Source organism: Pongo pygmaeus, chromosome 17 (assembly GCF_028885625.2).
Source record: "Pongo pygmaeus isolate AG05252 chromosome 17, NHGRI_mPonPyg2-v2.0_pri, whole genome shotgun sequence".
Classification (NCBI taxonomy): Eukaryota; Metazoa; Chordata; class Mammalia; order Primates; family Hominidae; genus Pongo; species Pongo pygmaeus.
In genome coordinates this window covers 82514138-82525470 of record NC_072390.2, presented here as the reverse complement: position 1 = coordinate 82525470, position 11333 = coordinate 82514138, and the positions used below count along the sequence as shown (strand labels likewise).

The window sequence follows — 11333 nt, the reverse complement described above, 5'->3', positions numbered from 1 at the left end:
ATAGTAGATGCTGTTTAAAAGCATGTTAAAGTTTTCTCTGGTATATGGTTTGCTGATCATTATTTTTACGTATAGAAAAGAGAATTATCATGAAAGAAAATTTAGTTATCCTTGTGGAAGAATTTCACAGGTGCTAGTTTAATGGGAGTTTTTTTCTAGGCAGTGTTACATTTTTAAAGTGGAAAATGATTGCTAATAAACTACGATAATTTCCTTTTATATATTTTATTACAGGAAAGAGCTTTGGAGGAACACAGTGGTCACCATTTCAATGTTATCAATTATGCCTTTATGGCCATAAATGAATGTTAAAAGTTGAATTGTGACATCGACTATAGGGCTTCATGGATATGTGAGCAGCTTGGATACAGGGGCTTAGAAACCATTATCTCCATTGTGATTACCTATCAATTAGAGGTTAAAGAAATATTACAGAAATTGTGTCTCTTTTTATTCTATGGAAAATACCTTTAAATATGTTTGCTATAGTTTGCAAATTATTTTCTCCTTTACTAAAACTCAGTAATAAAAATTTGGAGAATATCTTTTATATTATAATGAGACTCAGCTGATCTGCAATCTCATTTTGATCAGTCCCTTTGATAAAGGTGCACCTGGCTTAAACAATCCTAGAGTTTATAAAGTCAAAAATAGTTTAATAAATTTGCTAAAGTATAAACTAATATTTTGATGTAAATAATTGGTTTTTCTATTTATACTTTTGTTAAATTAGAATTTCAAAAGACTTAAATGGAAAGAGAAATATGTTACTTCTTCCTTTAAGTATTTTGCTTGGATACAGACTCCAGGATACTTTATGCCACATATGGTGGTTTTAAAGTCATGGGACAGTTTTCTTGGTAGTGTGACTATCACCACTAGCTGTTAGAGTGAAGGACCTCTTTTGGTTTAGAATGGTTTCTGCTATTGGGAATTGGAGAGTTACTCAACCAGAGGTGCCCATCAAATTATCAAAATCATCATTTAAAGAAGATGTTTTCTTAAAATATTCAATGTCTTACCTGCCACCTATGGGTATTGATATCTTCTATATTACATGAAGACAGGTAGAATATAGAAGTCAGTAGAGTAGAGGATGGAAAATTCAAATATACATTTCAGATATTTACAATATTCTGATACTTTGTTTCTTCAATGGCTAACCACCGACCCAGATTTTAAAAATTCATGCCTGGTGCCTGTGACATAGCCTGGAAAGAAGAGACAAAAATGCTTGTTCTTGGAATAGTTAATGCATATAAAATCAGTCAGGCGTATTTTTTATCCATCTGTATATCCCAACTATAGTATATTAATCCAAATCTAAACAAATTTGGTCCATTCAATATAAAATTACTTATCAATCAAAATTTGCTAGAACTTGTTAAAAAAGCAATGGTATTGATAGTTTTAAATGTTCTTGTATTATTGTGCTTGTAGCAATTTAATATATTTTTACCAATATTGGCTTACAATTTTGAACAGCAGAGTGATAGGATTTTGTTTTCCTAAATTTAGATTCTTGCAAATAGCTTTCCTGAAATCCAGACATAAATTGGCTGTAGTTGATTTTCTTAAAGTGGCAGAAGCTTTGGCAGCTCAACAAAAGTAAACAGAAAGGTATTAATCTAATTCTGACTCAAAAAAATATTCTACACTCATTAGAATTTTCAATGGTGGGACTTAAAAACACAAATATATGTGAGATACCAGAATCTATATTCAAATATCATCATATATGAAATATGTCACGTTATCTGAACACAATGTTTTAAGCTTATAAAACTTCCGTTCAGTTATCTAAATACTTTTTTTAATCACACGAGAACCTCAAATTTCTTGATATCTATTTTTCTTCAACTACTAAACAACTAAAACTTCAACTGCTCTCTTGGCAGAACTTTCATTTCCTTTTCTATCACTGCTGCACGTTCATGAAAGTAATTTCATTCATAGATCGATATAAAGTTTTCCTTTTCTTTGTGTTGGTATAAAAATAATTATGTAACTAGGTGGTTTGGTAGCATTATAAATTCAAGGGTTGCAACTTCAGTTGGGCCCTCAAATGCCTTTTTAAAAAACATCATTTTCTAGCATTTATAATGAGCTTTCTCATGCTTTAAAACAGCAGCCACGTAGTGTATTTGTTCTCACAAAAGTGCTGGGCAGTAAATGCTCTTTTATCTCACTTTTTAAAAGTTTTAATTGACAAATAAAAATTGTGTATATTTATCATGTTTATCATAATGTTTTGAAATACCCCATGGAATAGCTAAATCAAGCTAATTAACATACACAATGCCTGAAAGATATCTTTGCTTATTACCACAAATAAATCATCAGAAAAGAATTAATTTCTCCTCAACAAATCTACAAAAGTAACTACAACTGTACATATCTGATTTTGCTACTGCCCTGGTCTCCATGTGAAGTACTTCCCAAGGGTCAATCTTGTGACCTGTTTTATATTTCCACCAACCAATTACCCAATTTACATGAATAGGCATGCTTAGCTACATACTTCTCTCTCTCTCTCTTATTATTATTATTATCTTCTAGTGAGCCAGTTTTCCCATAGAAAACCCTCATTTAGATTTCTGTGCTTAACCTTTATAAGAACAGAGTTCTAGGGGGTGTTCAGAGTTGAGGGTAAATTTTAGCATGCAATGTAAGCAAGCCCATTTGACTACAGCCCTAAGCCATCTCTTCCAATGTACCTTTCTTCCAGGTAAAATGGACATTTAAATCTCTATTCTCTTATGCCACCATCTGTGTGTGTCTTTCAATTGCTTCAGAGCTTGGACAAAGAAAAGAGATATTTTACTGACATTCATAATATCCAAGAACCTCCTTGCTGACTGTCATTATAGTATAATAGAAATCTTATCGTTCCACTGATCTAAGGCTAATATTCCACTGTGGTCAGAATGCCATCTCTACTGCCCTAAAAATTCATTCAACTGATTTATCTCAGCACATTTTTTTTTATCAAATTCTATTTCTCCCAGGCTCTTTCTATCAATATTTAAATATGACTAACCTCACTTTTTTTAAGGTTTTTAAATTTAGGTTTTCATTGACAGATAAAAATTGTATATATTTACTGTGTATAACATGTTTTTGAAATATGTATACATTGTGTAATGACTAAATTGAGCTAAATAACATATGCATTATTACCTTACATAGTTATTATTTTGATGAGAACACTTAAAATAGTATAACTACTGTTTTAGCAATTTTCAAGAATACATTGTTATTAACTATAGTTACCATGTTGTACAATAGATCTCTTGAGCTTATTCCTCCCATCTACCAGAAATCTTGTATCCTTTGAGGGATATCTCCTCAACTCTCCCTTCTTTCAGCCCCTAGTAACCACCACTCTATTCTCTACTTCTGTGAGTTCAGCGTTGTTAGATTCCACATCTAAGTGAGATCATGCGGTATTTGTCTTTCTGTGCCTGACTTATTTCACTGAACATAATATCCTCCCGGCTCATTCATCCATATTTTCAAAGTGGAAGATAAAACTAAGCCCATTTCTTCAATTAGTGTCTAATCTTTTCCCTATCTTTTCAAAGCCACTCTTTTGAATAGCACTATTTATATTCATGATGTCTATTTTTTCGTAGTTCTTTTGACACATCACTGCACAATAATTTGAGTTGTTTCTTCATTAATTACCCCACTGAAATTGTTCTTCCTAAAATCATCAGTGTAGATATTCTGAGAACTTTACCTGTTAGGTCTGCAATATGCACCAAATGCTGAACATGCATCGACCCTTAAATGACTCTCTTCCTATGACTTTGATGACATTGTTTTCTTCTGATTTTTCAATTACACTTCTGGGTTCTCTTCTTGAGTTATTTTTCCTTCAATGATAATAATTCCCACTCTTCATCTTAGTTCTTCTCTCATCTTTCAGTCTCTTCTTTTTATATGATCCCCATTACTCCAGAGATTTCAGTTACTCACCATCTAGTTTTGATGATAAGCCATCTTACTGAAAATTTTTACTTGGCTGTTTCACAAAGACTTTCAATACAAAATGTCCAAAAAAGAATGTCGTCATTTTATTAACGCTACCATATTTGAATGAATGTGTAACTTATTATCCATACTGTAAGACTTTTGAAGTTAATGGAGGGGTTAACTGCGTGGGATGCCCACATGTAAGTCAGGACTCTTTTAAGAAAACTGGAAAAACGCATCACACTAACTATTTGTTCAAGGGCTTGCCAAAACCAGAAACCTAGGATTCATACTGGTACCAAAGGATAATAAGATCGTCACTGAATATCTGAAATGAGGAAAGAAGGTACAATTTCTGCTTGCTCTAGAAATGAGAAACTATGCTGATCAGGCACAGTCTGTCTTGATAGAAGGGACTGATGACCTTATATGGGTTTAGAGGAAGTATGGGGGTGAAGACTGGTGTATCTTCAAATGGGTAGAAGCATTATTACTCATGTGAGACTATTTAATGTTTGGTATTCTGAAATATGTTTCTTGGAGTGAATCCCTTCTCGCCTGGGTGGCTTTCAGAAGGAAAGGACTATTGCTCACTGGTTAGCTTGCAATAGAGATCATGTTTACTAAGGAGAGATTTTGTTTGTTTTAGTTTGGTTTCAACTGATAGATCAGTTTAATACCAGTTCTGTTGGCTTTGGAACAATATCAGTCTTTCCTAGAATGTGTGAAATTTCAAAAACTATTGTGCCCTCCTTTTCGTTCTCACTCAGCTGATGCTACAGGAAGCCAAGGCTCGTTCAGATCTTCATGTTGTGATTCTTATTGAAAATGTCATTCTGTCTGCAGAAATAATTATTTTCAGCTTAAGCATTAATCGGCAGCATTTTATGCTCTTTGTTTTTTCTATTTGAAAGATTTGTTGAATCATCTTCTGGTAAAGTTTAGAGACAGGACATTTTATCTTAGGATAACAGACATTGAATAACTGTGAGACAAGTAAGTACAACTAAGAATATTATAAGAAGGGGCACAATTGAGGGGGGAGGTTCCAAGATGGCCGAATAGGAACAGCTTCAGTCTACAGCTCCCAGTATGAGCGACATAGAAGATGGGTGATTTCTGCATTTCCAACTGAGCAAAGGGCACACCAGGAGATTATATCCCAAGCCTGGCTCCGAGGGTCCCACGCCCATGGAGCTTTGCTCACTGCTAGCTCAGCAGTCTGAGATCGAACTGCATGGCGGCAGCAAGGCTGGGGGAGGGGCACCTGCCATTGCTGAGGCTTGAGTAGGTAAACAAGGGGGCCAGGAAGCTTGAACTGGGTGGAGCCCACCGCAGCTCAGGGAGGCCTGTCTGCCTCTGTAGACTTCACCTCTGGGGGCAGGGCATAGCTGAACGAAAGGCAGCAGAAACTTCTGCAGACTTAAACGTCCCTGTCTGACAGCTTTGAAGAGAGTAGTGGATCTCCCATAATGGAGTTTGAGATCTGAGAACGAAAAGACTGCCTCTTCAAGTTGGTCCCTGAACCCCAAGTAGCCTAACTGGGAGGCATCTCCCAGTAGGGGCTGACTGACACCTCATATGGCCGAGTGCCCCTCTGAGACGAAGCTTCCAGAGGAACGATCAGGCAGCAACATTTGCCGTTCTGCAATATTTGCAGTTCTGCAGCCTCCACTGGTGATACCCAGGCAAACAAGGTCTGAAGCGGACCTCCAGCAAACTCCAACAGACCTGCAGCTGAGGGTCCTGACTGTTAGAAGGAAAACTAACAAACAGAAAGGGCATCCACACCAAAACCCCATCTGTACGTCAACATCATCAAAGACCAAAGGTAGATAAACCACAAAGAAGGGGGAGAAACCAGAGCAGAAAAGCTGAAAATTCTAAAAATCAGAGTGCCTCTTCTCCAAAGGAATACAGCTCCTCGCCAGCAATGGAACAAAGCTGGACAGAGAATGACTTTGACGATTTGAGAGAAGAAGGCTTCAGAAGATTGGTAATAACAAACTTCTCCGAGCTAAAGGAGGGTGTTTGAACCCATCGCAAAGAAGCTAAAAACCTTGAAAAAAGATTACACAAGAATGATGGTTTCCAGTTCTCAGCAAACTATCGCAAGGACAAAAAACCAAACACCGCATGTTCTCACTCATAGGTGGGAATTGAACAATGAGAACACATGGACACAGGAAGGGGAATATCACACTCTGGGGACTGTTGTGGGGTGGGGGGAGGGGGGAGGGATAGCATTAGGAGATATACCTAATGCTAAATGACTAGTTAATGGGTGCAGCACACCAACATGGCACATGTATACATATGTAACAAGCCTGCACATTGTGCACATGTACCCTAAAACTTAAAGTATAAAAAAAAAAAAAAAGATTAGATGAATGGCTGACTAGAATAACCAGCGTAGAGAAGACCTTAAATGACCTGATGGAGCTGAAAGCCATGGCACGAGAACTACGTGGCACATGCACAAGTTTAAGTAGCTGAATCGATCAACTGGAAGAAAGGGTATCAGTGATTGAAGATCAAATAAATGAAATGAAGTGAGAAGAGAAGTTTAGAGAAAAAAGAGTAAAAAGAAATGAACAAAGCCTCCAAGAAATATGGGACTATGAGAAAAGACCAAATCTACGTCTGATTGGTGTACCTGAAAGTGATGGGGAGAATTGAACCAACTTGGAAAACACTCTGCAGGGTATTATCCAGGAGAACTTCCCCAACCTAGCAAGGCAGGCCAACATTCAAATTCAGGAAATACAGAGAACGCCACAAAGATACTCCCTGAGAAGAGCAACTCCAAGACGCATAATTGTTAGATTCACCAAAGTTGAAATGAAGGAAAAAATGTTAAGGGCAGCCAGAGAGAAAGGTTGGGTTACCCACAAAGGAAAGCCAATCAGACTAACAGCGGATCTCTCGGCAGAAACTCTGCAAGCCAGAAGAGAATGGGGGCCAATATTCAACATTCTTAAAGAAAAGAATTTTTAATCCAGAATTTCATACCCAGCCAAACTAAGCTTCATAAGTGAAGGAGAAATAAAATCCTTTACAGACAAACAAATGCTGAGAGATTTGGTCACCACCAGGCCTGTCCTAAAAGAGCTCCTGAAGGAAGCACTAAACATGGAAAGGAACAAGCAGTACCAGCCACTGCAAAAACATGCCAAATTGTAAAGACCATCGAGGCTAGGAAGAAACTGCATCAACTAATGAGCAAAATAACCAGCTAATATCATAATGACAGGATCAAATTCACACACAACAATATTAACCTTAAATGTAAATGGGCTAAATGCTCCAATTAAAAGACACAGACTGGCAAATTGGATAAAGAGTCAAGACCCATCCGTGTGCTATATTCAGGAGACCCATCTCATGTGCAGAGACACACATAGGCTCAAAATAAAGGGATGGAGGAAGATCTACCAAGCAAATGGAAAACAAAAAAAAAGCAGGGGTTGCAATCCTAGTCTCTGATAAAACAGACTTTAAACCAACAAAGATCAGAAGAGACAAAGAAGGCCATTACATAATGGTAAAGGGATCAATTCAACAAGAGCTAACTATCCTAAATATACATGCATCCAATACAGGAGCACCCAGATTCATAAAGAAAGTCCTTAGAGACCTACAAAGAGACTTAGACTCCTACACAATAATAATGGGAGACTTTAACACCCCACTGTCAACATTAGACAGATCCACGAGGCAGAAAGTTAACAAGCATATCCAGTAATTGAACTCAGCTCTGCACCAAGCAGACCTAATACACATCTACAGAACTCTCCACTCCAAATCAACAGAATATACATTTTTCTCAGCACCACATCACACACTTATTCCAAAATTGACCACATAGTTGGAAGTAAAGAACTCCTCAACAAATGCAAAGGAACAGAAATTATAACAAACTGTCTCTCAGACCACAGTGCAATCAAACTAGAACTCAGGATTAAGAAACTCATTCAAAACCGCTCAACTACATGGAAACTGAACAACCTGCTCCTGAATGACTACTGGGTACATAACGAAATGAAGGCAGAAATAAAGATGTTCCTTGAAACCAAAGAGAACAAAGACACAACATACCAGAATCTCTGGGACACATTTAAAGCAATGTGTAGAGGGAAATTTATAGCACTAAAAGCCCACAAAAGGAAGCAGGAAAGATCTAAAACTGACACCCTAACATCACAATTTAAAGAACTAGAGAAGCAAGAGCAAACATATTCAAAAGCTAGCAGAAGGCAAGAAATAACTAAGATCAGAGCAGAATTGAAGGAGATAGAGACACAAAAAACCCTTCAAAAAATCAATGAATCCAGGAGCTGATTTTTTTTAAAAGATCAACAAAATTGATAGGCCGCTAGCAACAATAATAAAAAAGAAAAGAGAGAAGAATAAAATAGACACAATAAAAAATGATAAAGGGGATATCACCATCGATCCCACAGAGATACAAACTACCATCAGAGAATACTATAAACACCTCTACACAAATAAACTAGAAAATCTAGAAGAAATGGATAAATTCCTGGACACATACACCCTCCCAAGACTAAACCAGGAAGAAGTTGAATCCCTGAATAGACTAACAGGCTCTGAAATTGAGGCAATAATTAAGAGCCTACCAACCAAAAAATGTCCAGGACCAGACATATTCACAGCTGAATTCTACCAGAGGTACAAAGAGGAGTTAGTACTATTCCTTCTGAAAATATTCCAATCAATAGAAAAAGAGATAATCCTCCGTAACTCATTTTATGAGGCCAGCATCATCCTGATACCAAAGCCTGGCAGAGACACAACAATAAAAGAGAATTTTAGACCAATATCCCTGATGAAAATCGATGCAAAAATCCTCAAGAAAATACTGGCAAACTGAATCCAGCAGCACATCAAAAAGCTTATCCACCATGATCAAGTGGGTTTCGTCCCTGGGATGCAAGGCTGGTTCAACATATGCAAATCAATAAATGTAATCAATCATATAAACATAACCAAAGACAAAAACCACATGATTATCTCAATAGATGCAGAAAAGATCTTCGACAAAATTCAACAGCCTTTCATGCTAAAAGCTCTCAATAAATTAGGTATTGATGGGACGTATCTCAAAATAATAAGAGCTGTTTATGACAAACCCACGGCCAATATCATACTGAATGGGCAAAAACTGGAAGCATTCCCTTTGAAAACTGGCACAAGACAGGATGCCCTCTTTCACCACTCCTATTCAACGTAGTGTTGGAAGTTCTGGCCAGGACAATCAGGCAGGAGAAAGAAATAAAGGGTATTCAATTAGGAAAAAAGGAAATCAAATTGTCCCTGTTTGCAGATGACATGATTGTATATTTAGAAAACCCCATTGTCTCAGCCGAAAATCTCCTTAAGCCGATAAGCAACTTCAGCAAAGTCTCAGGATACAAAATCAATGTGCAAAAATCACAAACATTCCTATACACCAATAACAGACAAACAGAGAGCTAAATCATGAGTGAACTCCCATTCACAATTGCTTCGAAGAAAATAAAATACCTAGGAATCCAACTTACAAGAGATGTGAAGGACCTCTTCAAGGAGAATTACAAACCACTGCTTAACAAAATAAAACAGGACACAAACAAATAACATTCCATGCTCATGGATAGGAAGAATCAATATTGTGAAAATGGCCATACTGCCCAAGGTAATTTATAGATTCAACGCCATCCCCATTAAGCTACCAATGACTTTCTTCACAGAATTGGAAAAAACTACTTTAAAGTTCATACACAACCCAAAAAGAGCCCACATTGCCAAGACAATCCTAAGCCAAAAGAACAAAGCTGGAGGCATCATGCTACCTGACTTCAAACTATACTACAAGGCTACAGTAACCAAAACAGCATGGTACCGCTACCAACACAGAGATATAGACCAATGGAACAGAACAGAGCCCTCAAAAGTAATACCACACATCTACAACAGTCTGATCTTTGACAAAGTTGACAAAAACAAGAAATGGGGAAAAGATTCCCTATTTAATAAATGGTGCTGGGAAAACTGGCTAGCCATATGTGGAAAGCTGAAACTGGATCCCTTCCTTACACCTTATACAAAAATTAATTCAAGATGGATTAAAGATTTAAATGTCAGACCTAAAACCATAAAAACCCTAGAAGAAAACCTAGGCAATACCATTCAGGACATAGGCATAGGCAAGGACTTCATGTCTAAAACACCAAATGCAATGGCAACAAAAGCCAAAATTGACAAATGGGATCTAATTAAACTAAAGAGCTTCTGCACTGCAAAAGAAACTACTGTCAGAGTGAACAAGCAACCTACAGAATGGGAGAAAATTTTTGCAATCCACCCATCTGACAAAGGGCTAATATCCAGAATCTACAAAGAACTTAAATAAATTTACAAGAAAAAATTAAACAACCCCATCAAAAAGTGGGCAAAGGATATGAACAGACACTTCTCAAAAGAAGACATTTATGCAACCAACAGACACAGGAAAAAATGTTCATCATCACTGGCCATCAGAGAAATGCAAATCAAAACCACAATGAGATACCATCTCACACCAGTTAGAATGGCAATCATAAAAAAGTCAGGAAACAACAGGTGCTGGAGAGGATATGGAGAAATAGGAACACTTTTACACTGTTGGTGGGAGTGTAAACTAGTTCAACCATTGTGGAAGACAGTGTGGCGATTCCTCAAGGATCTAGAACTAGAAATACCATTTGTCCCAGCCACCCCATTACTGGGTATATACCCAAAGGATTATAAATCATGCTGCTATAAAGACACATGCACACGTATGTTTATTGCAGCACTATTCACGATAGCAACGACTTGGAACCAACCCAAATGTCCATCAATGATCGACTGGATTAAGAAAATGTGGCACATATACACCATAGAATACTATGCAGCCATAAAAAAGGATGAGTTCATGTCCTTTGTAGGGACATGGATGAAGCTGGAAACCATCATTCTGAGCAAACTGTCACAAGGAGAGAAAACCAAACACCGCATGTTCTCACTCATAGGTGGGAATTGAACAATGAGAACACTTGGACACAGGATGGGGAACATCACCCACTGGAGCTTGTTGTGGGGTGGGGGGAGGGAGGAGGGACAGCATTAGGAGATATACCTAATGTAAATGACAAGTTAATGGGTGCAGCACACCAACATGGCACATGTATACATATGTGAGAAACCTGCACATTGTGCACATGTACCCTGGAACTTAAAGTATAATAATAATTAAAAAATTTTTTTAAAAAAGAATGTTATAAGAAGGAAGAACTGAAGCCCATGATTCAAGATTTCCCACATCTGACCAA

General features: G+C 37.3%; 1 long non-coding RNA gene across 1 annotated transcript in view; it reads left to right on the top strand.

Annotated features, from left to right (window-relative positions):
* The window catches only part of LOC134738464 (uncharacterized), a 56908-nt gene extending 56539 nt beyond the window's left edge, over positions 1-369 (top strand). Inside the window, exon 3 of the long non-coding RNA XR_010124188.1 lies at positions 235-369. This is a non-coding gene — a long non-coding RNA (uncharacterized LOC134738464). The remainder of the gene's footprint in view (positions 1-234) is intronic.
* The last annotated feature ends 10964 nt before the right edge of the window (positions 370-11333 follow it).